The sequence below is a fragment of the Rattus norvegicus genome, chromosome 6 (assembly GCF_036323735.1).
Source record: "Rattus norvegicus strain BN/NHsdMcwi chromosome 6, GRCr8, whole genome shotgun sequence".
Classification (NCBI taxonomy): Eukaryota; Metazoa; Chordata; class Mammalia; order Rodentia; family Muridae; genus Rattus; species Rattus norvegicus.
Genome location: NC_086024.1, coordinates 95,062,884 through 95,081,867, shown reverse-complemented (window position 1 = coordinate 95,081,867; position 18,984 = coordinate 95,062,884). Strand labels below are relative to the sequence as shown.

At 43.0% G+C, this 18,984-nt stretch overlaps 1 long non-coding RNA gene across 2 annotated transcripts; it reads left to right on the top strand.

Annotated features, from left to right (window-relative positions):
• Positions 1-12: 12 nt before the first annotated feature.
• On the top strand, positions 13-17,762 carry LOC134479217 (uncharacterized). 2 transcript variants are annotated; one of them, XR_010052262.1, is made up of 2 exons: positions 13-795; positions 16,261-17,762. It is a non-coding gene; the product is annotated as an uncharacterized LOC134479217 (long non-coding RNA). The 2 variants fall into 2 exon arrangements; XR_010052263.1 differs by lacking the exon at positions 13-795 and adding an exon at positions 11,274-11,723.
• The last annotated feature ends 1,222 nt before the right edge of the window (positions 17,763-18,984 follow it).

Sequence of the window (18,984 nt, the reverse complement as noted above, 5' to 3'; positions counted from 1 at the left end):
GAGACCAAGCAGCGGAAGAAGCAGAGAGCTGGGGCGGGGGGGGGGGGATCGCGGCTGCACGTGGAGCGCTGCTCTCCCTGTCCCGCCCCGCCCCGCCCCGGACCCAACCAAGAGACCTGCGGAGGGGTGAAGAGACCCAGGGACCGGAGAACGCGAAGGAAGTGTTCACTCCTCTAGGCATCGGATAACCGAGCCGGGCTCAACTGGGTTATATAAAGTGGACTCTGCTTTGCATGCCTTTCCTGTGGCACCGAGGCCGGGGGGAGGGCAATAGACTGTCGACTCTCCCTTCCGTCTAAAAGATTCTCTTCTCCGCTATTGCCCTCTACACACCCTAGTCCCCTGACGCTCCCTCACCGGCCTAGACGGGTTACCTGGGAATGGTTGTTTTACCTGAGCCACCGCTTGATAATTCAAAACTGGGGCGGCCTCTGCGAAGAGAGGCGGTCCCTAGTACTGGAGACTTCGTGACTCCTCTGTCCCCTCCCGTCCGGCACCCACTTCGCCCTCACAGTTTTATCCTGCATGTGGGCTGTGAGTGTCGCCCAAGCCCATCCGCCCCCGCTCAGTCTGTCTCCCCAGGTTGAAATAGCCTCTGCCTGTGGCCCTCAAAATGATGTTTACCCTTGGTGAAGGTGGCCTTCGTTGCGGTGAGCAGTGCAAAAGACAGCCTAAATGATTTCATTATTCCCAAAGACCCCAGCAGAATGGAGGTCTCATTGCTCCTTTTGGTAGACAGGTGAAGAAGTCCTTTTTGTTCTGCTCCCATCTGGATCTGCTGGGATGCCTGGCATCGTAAGTAGAGGGACCCCAACTGGCACCCACAGAGCTACAAGCTTCAGGGTGTTCTGTGAACGTTGCTGCTCCAGAGAGGAGGGCCTGAGCGTCTAGCTTTCTCATTTAGGTGCAGACACCTGAGGAAGAACACTTGATATCCATAGAAGCTAGCTTTGAGATCGCTGATTGCTGTGATTAAACACCATGACCAAAAGCAAAGTGTTTATTTCAGTATACAACTTGCAGGCCACCCTGCATCGCTGAGGGAAATCAGGACAAGAACTCAGTGCAGGAACCTGGCATCCAAATTGACGGAAAGGCATGGAGAAATGTTGCTTACTGGCCAGGCTCAGCGTGCTTCTTTAAGTATGCAGGACCACCAAGCCAGGGATGGTAACTCCTCCCTTTCCTGTGAGCAGCGCCATCTGACGTCAATCATCATTTAGAAAATTAACCGAAGGCCAGTGTGGTTGGGGGCATTTTCTCAGTGGAGGTGCCCTCTTCCCAAATAATCTAGCCTTTTGTCAATCAAATTGATATAAAAACTAGCCCACCATTCTGGTGGGCCATGGTGGTACAGACCTTTAATCCCAGCACTTGGGAGGCAGAGTCTGGCAAGTGGATCTTTGAGTTTGAGGCCAGCCTGGTGTACAGAGTGCGTTCCAGGACAACCTGGGTTACACAGAGAAACCCTGTCTTGGGAAAAAACAGAACATTGGATATTAATTGGTAATTAATTGATGTCTAATGAGATAAATGGCATACAAATAAACATATGACTGTTTTGGAAAAGAGCTCCTAAATCTGATTTATTTTCAGGTTACATATATCAAAATCTAGCTGAGAAAAAAAACCCCAGCATATTGTTAGACTGTGAAACATAATTGCAATTATAAAATAATTAGGCAACACAAAGAGCAAAGTATTTTAAGGAGCTTAAAAAAAAGTGTGTTTAAGATCTGACTTACTGTCCAAGGCTAGATTGTGATAAAATTTACTATGTGAGTTGTTTTTCTGAATTGTAATGGTCACATTAACAGTTTGAAGTCCAGGGTTGGGGATTTGGCTCAGTGGTAGAGCGCTTGCCTAGGAAGCACAAGGTCCTGGGTTCGGTACCCAGCCCCGAAAAAAAGAAAAGAAAAGAAAAAAAAAAAAAACAAAAAAACAGTTTGAAGTCCACAATAGTCACTCTTACATGATAAAGGTTTGTAAACCATTTTGAACTATCCGAGTTGGTTTTATAAACCCCTGCAACACAAAATGCCACTTGGAAGCAGCAAACAGTCCACTAAAGGTAGAGAGGGGACTGAGAAAGGATGTGTTCCTTACCACAGGATGTTCCTAATGTGCTCCTCACTAGGAGGAATGCAGTTCTGTGTGTAGTCTGGTTTTACCCTTTGATGCTGGGATCTAGTTTATTTTCACTGGTGCAATGAGATGTTTCTCTGAAGTAGACCACTTCACCAAGTGATGCATTCTGCATATCTTAAATTATTACTTTTTCTGAAGCATTTAAATATCAGCATGATACATTTTTAGTATTGTTTTTCTTTGGATCTAATCCATGGGTGTGTTAAGTACTCCCAACAATGGAGCATAGGGTTAGCCCCGGGATTCAAAGATTAAAAATACTCCCGAATTTTATAGCAGATTGGGAGAATGGACATACTGTTACAGAGCTGCAGGCTCCACAGGGCTGAGGTAGGGCTGCTCTGGAGGAACAGTGTACAGGCTGGGAACCTCCAGGAAGAACGCTAGACACCCCTGGGAACAGGAGTTTGTCTGGAACCAGTTCTTCTCAAACCTGTCAGCATGTTGGGATCATCTGGAGACTTTAAAAACTAGCAATGACTATGTACTATGTTTGGACTACATAACCTTGGCTTTGGAACATTTCTAATACTCCCCCCCCCCCCCCCAATGTGGAGAAGTACTTGGGGTCAGGGGTTAAAAGTGTTTTCAGGTAGGGATACAGAGTAAGAGGGTATCCAGAAGCATGCCTTTCTTTTAAAGTAGGAAAACCATACAGCTTACTCCTGAGAGTCAAGAATTGTATGGGTTTTGTCTGTCTGTCTGTCTGTCTGTCTGTCTGTCTGTCTGTCTATCTGTCTGTAAGAAGATCTTGCTATGTATTCCTGACTAACTTCAGCTTGTGATAACTCTCATCCTTTCTCTGATTCCTGAGTGCTCCCAGAGAGCAGCTGAGGAATCAAGAGCTGAAACACTACCCTGTGTCTTTTGAGATCCATAGGTAGACACAAAAGTCAAACACTAGTGAGTTCATGCTGTAGGAAATGCATCCCCACTTCTACTCTGTTTTCTGTTGTGAGCCCTGGACTGTCCTCCCCCATCTTGTGTGCAGTGGGAAGTCTCACTCTAAGATAGCATCTGATCTGCACAAGGAAATCCCTCAAGTGCACTTGAGTTAGCAGTTGTGTTCCTTCTGCCAGCCCTCCCACTGCCATGAGACTTGCAACTCCTAGAGCTCAGAGCCATCCTCCAAACTGGGTCACACCCTTGCAGGAAAGGAAGACTGGGCAGGGCCCTCCTGGTCTTATCTGTGGAGCCTTCCTTCTTACTCTGTAGTATTTGAACATTCTAGTTTTCCAGGGCTGAGATTGTGATGTTTGTGGTAAAACCAGCCATCCAGACTGTGTCCTCTATCCTGTGCATGCTGCATGAAACCAACCACACACACTGTGTCTCCAACATCCTCATACATGCTGTATTAAACCAACCACACACACTGTGTCTCCAACATCCTCATACAAGCTGTATAAAACCATATAGACTGTGTCTTATATCTTGTGCATGCTTTATTAAACCAAACTTTGTTTTGTTTTGTTTTGTTTTGTTTTTTTGACATCTTGCTATATATTCTTGACTGGCCTTAACTTCTAGTAATTCTTTTTCTTTCTCTGACTCCTGAATGCTGGGAGGCACGTGTTATCACAGCTGCCTCAGGCTTTATGCATTTTGATGAAAGGGATACATGTACCTAGAAAGCCAAAAGAACAAAATATTATAAATAAGTTTTTTTTTTAAAAATTAAAATTAGGGGTTGGGGATTTAGCTCAGTGGTAGAGCACTTGCCTGGCAAGCGCAAGGCCCTGGTTTCTCGGTCCCCAGCTCTGAAAAAAAAATTAAAATTGAATTTGTTTAGAATTAAATTGATAAAAATTGACTACATGAGCATTTTCCAAACCACGTTTGCTATAGTAAGTATTCCTGTGCACATACTTTCCAGATACTAGGATTATATGTGAACAGTTAAGATCAGCTCTGTGTATTGAAGACCAGCTTTGTTTTTGTCTATTATACACTCCAAGTTTTGGAGGGATTCATAGTATATTTTAATGCTGAACTGTAAGTTCTGATCTAAAAGAGAAGTCAGTAATTTGACCTACTGGCTTTTAAAGAAGACATTTCCAAAATTAAAATTTATTTTTCACACTGACTGGAGATCTTAGAAATTAAGCTTACATTATTATAATTGAATGTTAATTATTGAAATTCATTTTTATGGCAAACTAAAATATACTCCAAATGAAATCATTTCAGACCTGTTCCAAGATTTAAATGTCTGTGTAGCTGATAAAATACAAATTTCACCACACAGACAATAAGTATGGTGCCTCTGCACCAGCTCTCCTGCCCTAACGTATTAACCCTCTTACAGATCTCAGCGGGCTATCACTGTCTTCTGCAAAATAAAATCCCTGAAGGAGATTTTAGTGATCGAGTTGGAAACATGGATTTCAGGTATCCGTATGATTATTCTACCAGGAGCATCTACTCAAATTATTAACAGAGATGGTCCCAACTCATGTGATTTGGGAACCTTTTTATGTCAGGTTGTAAAGGTGACCTGTCTGTGTTCAGTAAAACCCACACACCATTTAGATTTGGAACTTTGATCTTCCTTTGAGCTCATGATAATGATATACTTTTTGTCATACCAGAGTCCAGTAAGCTGCAGCACACACACACACACACACACACACACACACACACACACACACACACACACACAGTAGTCACCTAATCATAGGGTAAACAATATACTCTGGTAGTATGTACCAGTCAAAGATTAATTAAAAAGAGCAAACTAGTTCAAAAGATTTACCAGTATCCAGCAGCACAAAACTGAAAAAGAATCTCAGTAGATTCTCATTTGCTCATCAAGTCTGTTTTGAGGCACAGAGTAGGCCTTGAACTGAGGTATCTTCCTGCCTCAGTCTCTCAAGAGCTGGGATTATAGGCATGAAACACTGTGCTTGGTTTTACTCATTAATATTTGAGAAAATATTTAAAAATAGGATACCTTAATCATTGAAGGACAAAGTTTGGTTTTATACAGCATGTACAAAAATATAGGGCACAGTCTGTATGGTTGATTTTATACAGCATGTATAAAAATATAGGGCACTGTATGGTTGATTTTATACAGCATGTACAAGAATATAGGAGACAGTGTGTCCAAGACCCAGAATGCATAACAGATGAAAAACCAAAGTTCTTCAATATGTAGAGCTGAACTTAACTGTTCACATATAATTCTGGAAATTCTGGAAAGTACGTGTTCTTTGTAATTTGGAAAATGCTCATATAGTTAATTTTTTTCACAGTTTAATTCTAAACAAATTCAATCTTAAAAATATTTTTAAAAACTTATTTGTTTTATTTTGTTCTTTTGGCTTTCTAGGTACATGTATCCCTTTCATCAAAATGCATAAAGCCCGAGGCAGCTGTGATAACACGTGCCTCCCAGCATTCAGGAGTCAGAGAAAGAAAAAGAATTACTACAAGTTGAGGCCAGTCAGGAATACATAGCAAGATGTCAAAAAAAGAAAAAACAAAGTTTGGTTTAATACAGCATGTATGAGAATGTTGGAGACACAGTGTGTGTGGTTGGTTTCATGCAGCATGTATGAGGATGTTGGAGACACAGTGTGTGTGGTTGGTTTCATGCAGCATGCACAGGATGGAGGATACAGTCTGGATGGTTGGTTTTACCACAAACATCACAATCTCAGCCCTGGAAAACTAGAATGTTCAAATACTACAGAGTAAGAAGGAAGGCTCCACAGATAAGACCAGGAGGGCCCTGCCCAGTCTTCCTTTCCTGCAAGGGTGTGACCCAGTTTGGAGGATGGCTCTGAGCTCTAGGAGTTGCAAGTCTTATGGCAGTGGGAGGGCTGGCAGAAGGGACACTACTGCTAATTCAAGTGCACTTGAGGGATTCCTTGTGCAGATCAGATGCTATCTTAGAGTGAGACTTCCCACTGCACACAAGATGGGGGAGGATGGTTCAGGGCTCACAACAGAAAACAGAGTAGAAGTGGGGATGCATTTCCTACAGCATGAACTCACTAGTGTTTGACTTTTGTGTCTACATATGGATCTCAAAAGACCCAGAATAGTGTTTCGGCTCTTGATTCCTCAGTTGCTCTCTGAGAAGCTGAAAAGAAAAGAAAAAACAAAACAAAACAAAAAACCCCATAATGATGTGTGACACTTCTACCTGGAGTTAAATTAGAGAGAGCTGGAAGGAAGCCTGAGTCCGGCCAGTCCACTCCCCAGCCTTACTGGTGCTTCGTGCATGTCCTATCTTCCTCTACTACCTGACCAAGGAATCCTAGGAGGAGTCACTTGGAGACACATGACAACAGATAGGTATCTTGGCTGCTGAGGTTTTACTCACTCTTTTTTGTTGTCTTATCACTTTGTCCCTGCAACAGCTGATTTGAGAACAGTAGGAAAGGGGAACAGTGATCTTTCTGAACTTGTGTTGCCTGCTTGGCGAATTCAGGTTTTCTAGAGGACACCAGCTACTGTGCTGTTTGTTGAGAGGCCTTGACAAAGGCCACTCCCCCTCCCCTCCTGTCTTAACTTGGTCACCTTGAGTAGGTTGTAAGCATAATAAACCTGCTATTAAACTTGGCTATCAGTGCTTAAAAAAGATTGATTTGTAAGTACAAATGAGATATTGGAGCTCAGGGAGTAAATTCACTGAAGTCAAAAGACCATTGGTGTGGCCTCAAGAAACAACTTGGTTATAAAACAAGGCCCTGCTGGATAAGAGAAATAATTTGTGTCATCTTCATTAAACCCCTTAATTTCTTGATCTGTAAGTTAGAAAAAAACATCAATACTCTCACTCTCACTCAGTTTGGGTGAGAAGTTAAATGCCAGAGAAAATTTTCTACATGCCAAGTAATGCTTACACTTTTCCTTTTTAAGTGATAGCCTATCAAATCACCCTGAAGTGATTGCTTATACACCAGTTCTTAGGGGAAGAACGATGGTAATTACATCTCAGATCTTGAATTAGATATCATGGACTGGGAAATTATTCTCAAACACCTCAGATCAAGGTTTTGCCTTTTGATAGGTACAGAGACAGGAGCATACTGGGCAGTATCAGTTTTAACTAGCTGCCTTTGAAGGTAAGATTAGGGCATGCATTTGTGAGACATACATGTTTTAAAAGCAGCAATGTGTTTGTGATTTGTGCATAATTAGTCCGAACATCCCATGTGGCTTCTTTCTTTTTCTTTTCTGTGGTATCAGTCATCTCATGGGCGGCCTGATCACCCTACCTCCTTATCCCAAGTGCTGGGGTCACAGTGTCCTCCATGCTAGTTCCCCTGTGACTTCTTGAGCTAGAGAAACAGAAGGCAATTCTTCTCTTCTGCCACTGGTCCCTAATGCTTAATAGTTTTGTCCTCGTCCTAAAGGATAATGGACACATCTTATATAGTCTATGATTATTTCATATAATACAAATTTATAAAAATTAATATAAGGTATCCCTGGTCTTTTTCATATCACTTTACCCCCGGAAATTATTGATGGATGTGTTTGTCTCTTGGGATTTAAGCTTTGTATGAGCATGCAGTTTATCTCTAACCGCTGTGGCCCTGGTCCCTAGAACTTGCCTGTTATATATTTACTGAATTAATGAATCTCATAAATTATGTGGAGGGAGGAAGGATGTGTATGCACCATGCACTTGTGCTTGTGTGTTGAGGGTGCAGTGGAGAGCAGGGAGGCATCTCAACATGAGAATGTGGAAGGAAAAACATTTTTTGAAATGCTCCTTGGGCATGTATCCCAGAGGTTGGTGGGGAAAAGCGCATCCCTTAACAGGAATTTTGATTCACATGAATAAGAGGCCTTACGTCAGCCAGCTCACTTAATGTTTAGATTTTCAAGTATCCATAAGGGAGAATGATTAAAATCCTGTATCAGTCGATGCTCCTTATTGTAGGGTTTGCGTTTCTAGCCACGTCCTGCCTTGCCCTCTCTCCCTAGACCAGGCAGCTCCCAAGCTCCTCCCAGGGCTCTTAGTTTAGTTCCTGGTTTTGTGGCTTCATTTCTTTTCAGTTTAATCCCTAGGGTAGTTCTGGCCTCTTGGCCTTCTAATCCAGCTTTCCTAACAACCTCAAGATGAAGGTCAACTCAACCATTGCTTTCCCTGCTTTTTTGCTTTAAAGTCACTGAGGAAGCCTTAGAAAATCAAATAAGTGAGTTGAGTAGTCAGTCACGTCACCAAGGCAACAGGTCCATCAGTGTTCCCTCAGATGCTTAGTCAATCTCATATTTTTCCCTGTTTGGCTTACTTTCCTATCACAGAGACTATTTAGATGTTTCTAGACAGCATTTGCTCCCTCTCCCCTCCTCCTCTTTCTCTTCTTTCCCCTCCCCTTCCCTGCCTCCTTCCCACTGCATCTCTCTCACCCATCTCCCCTCTCCCTTCCTTTCCACCTTCCCTGTTAATCAGTCTGGTGTTCATCGTAGTTGAAGTCACAGCTCTCTTCAGATCTCTCCTCCTGCCATTCTCCATTGTCAAGCCAGCCTTCCTCCTTGCTCATCAGTCATAGAAGGGGTTTACAGTGTGACCTTGCCGAATCCTCAGAGTAGTTCTTTGACGAAATCACCATCATTATCTTCATTGACAGATGCCCAGAGTTTTACAGAAAACCCATAGGAAACCTGAGCTAGCATTCTCTGTCCCTCTGGTCTGCTGCCTCCAGTGCAGAGCTGGTCAGGCATTTCCTCAGGAGCAGTCATTCTCTCCACCCCCAGACTTCTCTGTATCCTTCTCTATCATATACTGTTGACACACTAGCAGACATTTAATTACTAAGTAGTGTTATGTCTGGTATTAAGGACTCAAGTAAACCAAAGCCCAGCATACAAAAAGGACCCAATGTCACTCAACCTAGAACTTTTCATTTGTGCTCTTTGTTGTAAACAGCCAGTATGTCCCATGTCCCAGATCCTCCTTAGTCTGCAAAGTCACTGCAACTAACCTGCCAAAGCATGGCCCACATGCGTGATAGGTGGATGAGGTAACCAAGGACTGGAAGTGTCATCTTCCCTCTGCCCTCCTTTTAATAAAAGTTGCATACCACAGTGCTCAAACCCCTGTAGCTCCTGCTCTCCTCCTTTCAGACCCAAGAATATTCTGAAAACCAACTTTTGGCCACTATGGAGGGCTTTGTTGTCTTAAAGGCGTTTCAACACTTGAAATGTGGGAGATATTTGTGACACAAAGAAATCTTCAAGTTCATGGTTTGCTACTTCTGGTGGTTCTTTGTCCTCAGAGAACATTTGGCCTCGTCTAGAGAGGAGCTTTGAGCCATTGGAAGGGAGAGGAGATGGACTGTGGTTAGGCAAGCAGGTAGAGGTTGGGGACATGGCTACACAGCCTATAGTACATAGGACCATGCCTACAGTGAAGACTTTCCACTGTTGGTTGAGAATCAGTGATCTAAAAGGTAAATGCAAGTAGGATAGTTGGCCTATGTTTTGGGGTGGGTGGGATCTATCTGGGGATCCTGACTGAGCTTGCAGGAAGCTTGGAACCAAGCCACTGAGGGTAAAGCTCATGTTTTTGCAACCTACAAAGTGATTTGACAGGAATATATTTAACAGATCAAACAGTATGTATGTTAAACAAGTAGCCATCACTAAGTACATAAAATTAAGCTTTGTTTTTATTGACTTCTACGGATTGAATGCAGGACCTTCCTTATAGCAGGCAAACATACTACCACTGAGCTATATCCCCAGTCCTTTAAAATTAAATCTTGAAATGATCATCAAGAGCTATCAAAAGTTGATTATATAAATTATACTGATCACATTCATATTGACAGATACCCTTCCTTATCTCTAGATTTCCATCATAAATCATACCTAGCATTTCTGATAAAGAATATAAATGTTATATACCTAAGTATGTTGATAACCTCGTGATCACCAACCTGAGAACAGTTATAAAAAGTAAAACAAATTATCTTGTGAAAATATTGTCTCATTCCAACCTAGATTTATTAGCTGTTTTCTTTTTGACAATGGTTTCCAAATCTGGCATTGGGTCTGAACCGTGTAAGAACCAGTGACAAGGCTGAGAATCTTGATTTAAAACAACAGCGACCAACACCAAAGTGATTCTGACAGCCATTCATGACAACATGGGTAGTCAGCTTGTTGAGGCTGATGCCAAAGCAAGTTTTAAATGAAGTCAAGATTTTGAAGTGTTCAGTTTGAAGCTTTAAAATGCCACAGGCACTGCACAGCCTTACCACCCCCTTTCAATGAATAAAAACCTGTAGGGGATGGGGAATGTGTTAAGATGTGATTAGTAATGTTTTTATCTCAATAAGGGCATCGACGTCATTTGAGGAAGGGTTGTCTATTTTTAATTTCCTGTGATGTGAATAGAATAATCAAAATTGATTATTAATTTGGGCAGTAAGAAGCTGTTCAACTAAAGATAATGAAACGGAGACTACCAGTGTCGTGGTGAATAGCATAATTGCATTTGGTCCCTAGAGACTGCCACATCAATCTAATCATGTATAAATGAATCAGAGCCTTAGTTAACATTTCCATAAATGTGCTGGAGCGGAGAGAATATAGACTGGATGGGATATATGCACATCCCACTTCTGCTTCCCACCTCGGAGTTTGCTCTTTTGACATGGGCGGTTGAACATATATATATATATATATATATATATATATATATATTTCACACATAGGTACCTATGTAAATGAGTCCGTTTCATCCCTGTCGTGCTGCCCATTCCGGACTTTGGAAAGAGACAATTCATAGACAGAAACAAGGTACTTGGCTAGAAAGTAGTTTCTTGAGTAAATGACAAGGGTAGGTGTTTCCAGGATTGTGATGCACTTATAAGGGACAGGTGATTGTTTATGACCAGTCACCGTGTCTTAAATACTGTGCCAAGTTTAAGTTCTCTGTCTTGTGTGATCATAACAGCAATACTAGGGGAGAGGTGCCATCTTATGTTTTGCTCTACAAATACAGAAGCGAGACATTAAAATTACCCAAAATCGAATAACTCATTAATAATTGAATTTCTGAGTTATTTAAAAAGAGAACAGTCCTGTCTGTACAAATGGAAACACCTAGTTTTTTGATTGAAAAAAAAAAAAAAAACAGGCGACACTGTCTGTCATTTACCTTCTCCTCAGAGTGTGAGGATTTCAGGCAGCAAGTTGTGTATCTGAATTCAGGGGTAATTACCCAAGGTGTGTGCCCACTCGCTGATTTAAACCCACGTATGTATATGGAACAGGAAGGGCTGGGGACAAACTCCCGACCCATTTCCAGTGGGTGGACCTGTTTAGTGATAATTACAAGGAATCACTGGAGGTCATTTGGTTGGTAAGCAGCAGTCAATAAGCACAGCTTGGCAACACTGCCTCCTCCTCCAGAGCTCAGGCATGTCTGGGTCTTGAAGGGATTAAAGGAAGGACCAGACTACAGCGCTCAAGTGGATGTCACACCCCTCTGTTTGGAATGCAGCCTTTGTACTTTCAAACATCCAGTTACTTCATGTGAACCACACACAGCACAAGGGAGTTTGAGCAGTCAAGTTACAGGAGGAAAACTGTCAGTCTCTAGGGTGAGTGCCCTGAGTTGTAAAATCCCGAAAGTGACAGAGCCTCTGATGTCAGCTGTGTCTCCCAGAGAAGTGGCCCAGCAAGGAGAGTCTTCAGCAGGAATTCACACAATGTGGAACCACCCTCCTCTGGAGGCTCCGGGGGCGGGTGGATACAAGATGTGAGGATAGATACTGGATACTCGCTTCCCCTAGCCTTGGTTGCTAGGCTATCCTGGCCCTTCCAATCATTAACCCTGGAATGAACTGGGCAAATCTGCTTTTAACAGACCTTCCTGCAGCTCTTGGCAGCCTGGAGAATTCATAGATAAATATCCCCAAATTTCAAGAAAAGACAACTATTAAAATCCTCTGGGAGATGCAGTGCGCGTGGGGTGGTGGTGGTGGTGGCGGCAGCAATGGTGGTAAGTTAGGTTGGAATGGATGTGAGAAAACTTAGTTGGATGTACGGTTGGATATACAGCTTCCATTCATGAATATGAGAAGAGAACATGTGAATATAGTCTTTAGTTTGCTAATTCCTGCTTCAAAATGAAATCCCTTTAGCTTTGTGACTGGTCCTGCTGATTGACAGGGGCCAAGCTTTTCCTTGCTGCGTGTCTGTTTCCGTTTATTTCTCTGGGATACTCTGCCTTGGAAGTCTGTGGTGGCAGAGTTGTAAATTTGTCCTGCCCTCTGCTGTGGCCCGCCGTATGCTTTAACTCAGACTCTATTTCTGGGCACTGCTATCACTCTGGCTACTCGTCAAAAATGTTCCTATTTATAGCAGAACTGCGTTCCTAAAATAAAGGAATGACATATGACATATTTGACATCACTTACATATTAAGCAGGAACACATTAATTAATTAGTCAAGACAGGTTTTAAAGGATGTTGTTGTAATAGCTTTTACTTAAAATGTTTATTCTTGACCTAAGTCGGAAGCATATTCATACAAAAAGAATTTCTGGCCAATTATTTCAGTGGAAAAGCAAAATTTATATTTTAAAATGTGAACTGTAACTACTACTCCGGTATTTATGAGTGTGGGAAAAATGGTTCCAAATGACTCTGGGCTTTTCTTCCCTACAGTTGCCTCTGTCTTACTGTTCTTTCTCAGCCCTCTGGGGAATGAGCTCTGGACTGCTTCCTTCTCAGAGTGCACTGGGAACAGAATTCCAATACACACATGAAATAAGCATGTGGCCTTGTCACACTGAGAGACTTCTCAGACATCAAGTCCCACATTTTGGGCCTCAAACTGGACTTCCCCATACTAAGAAACATTGTCCACTTTTAAGTGACAGGTCGGGCTCTTGTAGTTTGCTGAAACAGATGCTGGCTGACAGAAGGGCCTTCTGAGCCATCCTCAACACCAACCAGCATCTCGTGTGGTAACTTCCTGGTTGGAAATATAAGGGGCCACAGCACAAAGCCAGACAGAAAAACAGGTAGCTAGGTAAGCAGAAGAGTTGACCTGAGCCAAAAGGTCAGTTCATGGCAGAGCACACTGGCTCTCTAGACAGGGATGGACAGAGTGAGTGTCAGTTACCTACCACTGCCCTCCACGAGTTCTACAAACGGGAAACAAATGGACAACACGAAAGCTTGCTCAACCTAAAAGGAATGGGTTTGTGTTTGGTGGCTTTTTGGCTTTTTTTGTTTGTTTGTTTGTTTGTTTGTTTGTTTAAGACAGGGTATCAAGAAGCCCATGCCGCTTCAAACTCTTCGTCTTGGTAGCCGGGGAGGATGCTGAACTCTTAATGCTCTGGCATCTACCTAGAAAGTGTTGGGATTACAGGTGTGTCCCACCACACTCAGCCCAAAGTAACAAAACTTACGATGGTTTAGCCAGAAAATGCTGTTCTTCTAGGTAAAGAGACTATGAAATCGGTTCGTTGTGGCTGCTTTATCAAGTGATCGCCACTGTGTATCAGGCATTAAAGTATGTTTCATTTAGTTCTTTCCCCTCCTGACAAACTGGAGAAGCAGAGTACTTTGTAATTTAATAATCACTGTTTTAAAAGGTGAAGTTTCCTATGGCATAAAGAAGTCCCTACCTGAAACTAAATCCAGGTTCAAACCTGGTCAATGGAAAAGATTATATTCCCAAAACCTAAAATCTGCTGCCTCACATCTAAGAAAATGAGAGCATTTGAATTTTCCCTAAATATCCTCAAGAGAAAAGAAAAGAAAACAAAAGAAAACAAAACAAAGCCTCGTGCAACCAGAAACATTGATTGACAACTAGGGATTTTGTTTGCCTGTAGCTAGGTTCCCATTATTTGTGATGGACAGGACACAACCAGATTCCCTGCCCAGTACTGGCAAAGAAGCTAAGCTTAACACTAAACACAGGTTAGTCCTTGCTTAACGAGGGACAGTGGGAAACCATTTTCAGACCTGAAAGGAACTTGCAGATAGTCTAAGCTAACATGTTCATTTTGTACAGGAGAAGCAGGCTGGTGACTTTACTGATCAATCACAACCAATGTGCCAGGGCCTGCATCTGGTTTTCCTGACTGCGTTCTTTCAGCTATACTAAGTTACAAGTTACATCCAGATTCACGAGAGAGAGGGTTTTCTACTTTTTTTCTCTAGGTTTTTTTGTTTTGTTTTAATTTGCTAAAAGCTAATAAATTAATCTTTTAAAATTTCCTTTGTCTTTAAGGGAAAGAAATAAAAGGGTAAATGAAATGTGTTTGGATTTCTCAAGAGCATTTGAATTTCATGAGTTTTGAATTCCCTACAAAAGGGGCCAAGCCCAGCAATTTAATTTTCTTAGGCTAAGAGCTTTGATTAAAGCCTTCACCTTGACAAATAATTAGTTTTGGGAATAGGGGAATGGAGATAATTCAGAGATATGATAAACATCCATTCATTTATTCAAAGAGATACTCATTGCATGCCAAATATGGTTGAGACACCATGCTAGGTACAGGTCAGGCAAACATCATTACAGCAGAGTCCCTTCCCCTGAGGGGAGACTTTTCCCTGTTTCCCCTTTTAGCGAAAGGGCTGTGTATTTATTTATTCTGGCTTCACTTAAGTCAGGCTGCTGTCTCCCAAGCATAGTAAGAAGACTATGTGAAGTATACCATACGTGACAAGATACAAACATTTTAAAGAGAGAGTTCTGTGTCATTTTATTGTAGGAAGATGTACTTGTACATCCAGTGTTGTTATATATTCAGTTAAATGTAGAAAACCCAAGCAGCCCACAGACCTATATTGAATAATACTAAGCTTATACAGCATAGGCTGCAGTGCTAATCTTGCAACCTACTTTGCACTGGCCATACAAGCTGTCGTGCTTTCATTTGTGGGGTGTGTGTGTGTGTGTAACAGTGGGGGCTGCACCCAGGGCCCCATGCAATGTAGTCTCTAAGTCTTCTCTGACATTTCATATGTATGATGATACAGATTCTTTTTTTTTTTTTTTTGTTCTTTTTTTTTCGGAGCTGGGGACCGAACCCAGGGCCTTGCGCTTCCTAGGCAAGCGCTCTACCACTGAGCTAAATCCCCAACCCCGATGATACAGATTCTTAAGAATACAAAGGATTGAACTCAAAGCGCAGACTGCATGTGCTGAATTTCTCCATCCAACCAACATGCATTTAAAGATAGATCATAGGCTGATGTCATTATGCAGGTGAAGGCAGGTACAAGGTAGAACGAGGCCTGTCACTGGACGAGAAGGAAGGATGGGGAGAGGGGAAAAAGTTTTAGAGAGGAGGAGACGGGAGAGAGAGGAGGAAGAGCAGTCGAGAGAACATGGAGGTGGATGTTAAGCTTTCTCTCTGTACATTTACAGGTTGTTATGACTATTCTTAAGGGACGGGTGTATATAGGATTTTATATGTCTAGATGAACAAATTATATCTTATCTAGGTGGGTGGTTTATATCCTCATCAATTAATTGGTTGTAAGTTAATTGTGTGGACGTATTGTACATTGAGCTTTTAACACATAAATCTGGTTGCTGGGTTGCAGTCTGTTGAGTTATATCTTTACTAGATTGTTGGGAGTGTGAGCAGAGTCCATGACAGGAAGCCTCGCTAGGCTATAGAATGCTTGGGGCATGGTGTGGGGCCATGCTAACACAGTCCACAGAATGCGATGTGTGTATCAGGCATGGTAAAAACCTGCCAAGGGGACAGTGTGTGAAAGAAGTAACAGAGAAAAAGCTAGATTACGCGAATCTGCGAGGAGTGGGAACTCTCGGCAACCAGGTCGAGCGCCTTTTTTCATTATACTGCAACAATATATAAAAATAAAACAAGGGTGGAGGGAGAGAAGGCATGTCAAATGCTGCTTCTGAAGGTCCTTCTGTGTGTGCAATACATAACCACTTTACTGTTAGTTCCAAACAGAACAGTTCCCTCTCAGGACCTTGGCTTTTAGGTACAGATGTGAAAATTGATTCGAGTTATTATCCGTACCATGTGATTTAACATGCTTTACTTGTAAAAACACAGCATTGCTTTTTATTATAATTCTATGGTTACCTTCTAATTAAGGCAAATAATTGTTCACTTTCTCATTTTTTTATATTCAAAGATGCGCAGCTGTGTTTGTATTACAAACAGCAGACACATCGGAAGTAATCATCGGTAACAAGCTGTGCTCAAGTTACTTGTCTAGCGAAGATGGCTGATCTGCAAGCTGGCATCTGCAGCCTGCCTCACTCTGCACATCTGGGTAATAGATGGGCTTCTTGTTGCACCGTGGCTAGCTCACACTGTGACATCATTGCTCTGGAGGCTCTTGATGTGGGCCCGGACTGTGATGGCCAGATAAGGTATAAAACCTGAAGAGGCTGGAGGCAAGCGGTGCCTCAGCTTCCCCAACCAGAACAGCACGAAGTGTCGGAAGACAGAATGAGAGCAGCAGACTCCCTCGCAGCCCAAGCACCAGTTAATCTTACTTCTTAGATTTGGAGCTAAATAAATCAGTGCTTATACACTTATCGTGCGCTCTGGAAAGATGGTTTGATGCTGGTCAAGAATGTGTTGTTTGTTACTCAAAAAGAATTTCCTCAGCATCCCTCAAACTCAAAATGGAGTTGGGGCTGTTCATCCCATAAGGACCCTCTCTTGGAACACAGTTTGGGAGCAGACTGATCTGTGCCACATCACTACCTTTACTAATTTCACAGTAACAATCGTTTTGGCAGACAACCTGAAGTTTCTCTCCAGTCCTTCCCCTCGCTCTCAGGTCCTAGGGTGAGCTAGCAGCTTTTTCCGACGATTGCCATGAAAAGTTAAGTTCTATTAAATATACAAGATGGGCCAAGCAGCAAGACTCTGCCAGAGTTGGGACTGGAAGTCCTACAATTTAAAGACTTGCTTGTTAAACACACAAATAATCCTCAATTACCAGAGGATAATTGTGTTAGCTGTAATAGCAAGAAAAAGTTACTTCTTAGTGTGTTACTCATTTTCTCATCTTCTGTCCCTTGTCTCACAATCCCAAACTAAGCACGAACAGCCCCCGACTTGACTCTCTCAGGAATAGGGGAGCCAATAAAACCAGACACCTACGGAGAGTGACTTCGCCCAGAGAGGGCCACATAACCTCTTCCACACACACCATCCCTTCCGCACCCTCTCCTAGAGCCACCACAGAGATGCCAGGTGGTGGTGGGTGGCAGTGACACCAGTAAAAGTTCCTCCTACCCAAGGGAGGGAAGCAGAATTATTACTCAAAAACATGTACCAGTTTAATTCTGGAACCTCTCTGTTTCTCACCTTGGGTGGTAAAAATGACCCTGTGGCTTTTCTCTGCACTAACGGGGCACTCTTTTCTTAGCTGGGAGAATGAAAATGTCTTCGGCAAGCAGGAATCCCACTTCTCCACGTTCCCCCAGCTGGACTTTCAGTCCCGGGGTCTTGAACTCTGCACCGTGCTCCGCATCAGAGAGTGGAAGTGAGAACCCCCCCCCCCCGCACCACAAGATAATTGCTGCGTACCCGAGGGATAATAACGGGCAATTGAAAAGCCCACACTTGAGTCCCACCAGTCGGCATTTACATGTGCTTCCCATTAAAACCCCCGATCCCTAAGATTGTCCGGATTTGTTTGTTTGTTCTTGGCATAGTGAATTCCAGCTTGGAACTAAATGATGTAGGATTGAACCTCAGCTTCACTCGCTATCTGTGTGACCTTTTGTGATTTAGCTGACCTCTCTGTCCCTGTGCTTCTTCACTTGTAACACGATGATTATAAAACTCTCTTAGGGATTATAAGTTTTGTGTTGTAAAATGTGGAAATGTTCATCTCAGACTTTCATCTCACTCCATCATTTGAGAAGAAAATCAAGAACAGACTATTTCCTAGGTTCTGTTTGTTTTCTTTGAAATGACAACACAGGCTGTAGGAGGCTTATCCTAAAAGGACCCATCTCAGTTTGTGGAAACAGAGCAGGCCTTCCATAGAGAAGCACCTGACCAGTTGGCTGGGGGAAGACCTACCTCCAGCACCCTACTACTCCCGCGTCTGCCACAAGTACTAGGCCTCCTTTCCCCCTTTATTCTGAGTATCTAAGCTCGCTTTTTCCACCTGTGCAGTTTCACATTGGTGAATGGATGTGTGTCACTGTACAGTGCTTATGATCTCACAGGGGCATCTCATTAAAGACAGACACAAAGACTTGCAAGGCTATGGAGCAACTGGAACCCTCCTCGTACAAGGCTAGCAGGAATGGGGATTCTTTTCATTCCAGAAAGCAACACAGAACCAAAGTCAGTCAGTCAGTCCATCCGTCCGTCCATCCATCCGTCTCTGTCTCTGTCTCTTAGTCAAGTCAGTCAGTCAGTCCATCCATCCATCTGTCTGTGTCTGTGTCCCCCGTCCCACCCCAGGGTTTTTTTGTGTAGCCCCGGCTGTCCTGAACTACCTTCGTAGACCAGGCTGGCCTTGAAGCCGGCGATCTGCTGCCTCTGCCCAGGGAGCACAGTGATTAAAGGCGTGCTCCCCCACCACCCAGCTTGTGTGAGTATTCTTAGCAGCAGCACCAACAGTGTCAGTTGGAAACAACTTGGTGCAGGGAAAGGGAAGTCTACTCAAAATAAAAATAAGGCACAGCTGACACTTCATGAACTTTAAAGTCGTCGTACTCAGTGCAAGAAGGGAGAAATAAAAGACAGACTATGAGTCTATGAAATGGGAAATCAATGGAAACAGAAAGTGTATTAGAGTCGGCCCGTGGCTTGGGGTAAGAGGCAGGACTGACTGGAAAACAGTCATGGGGCTCTTCTAGGGGATGTTGGAATTGTTCCCAAG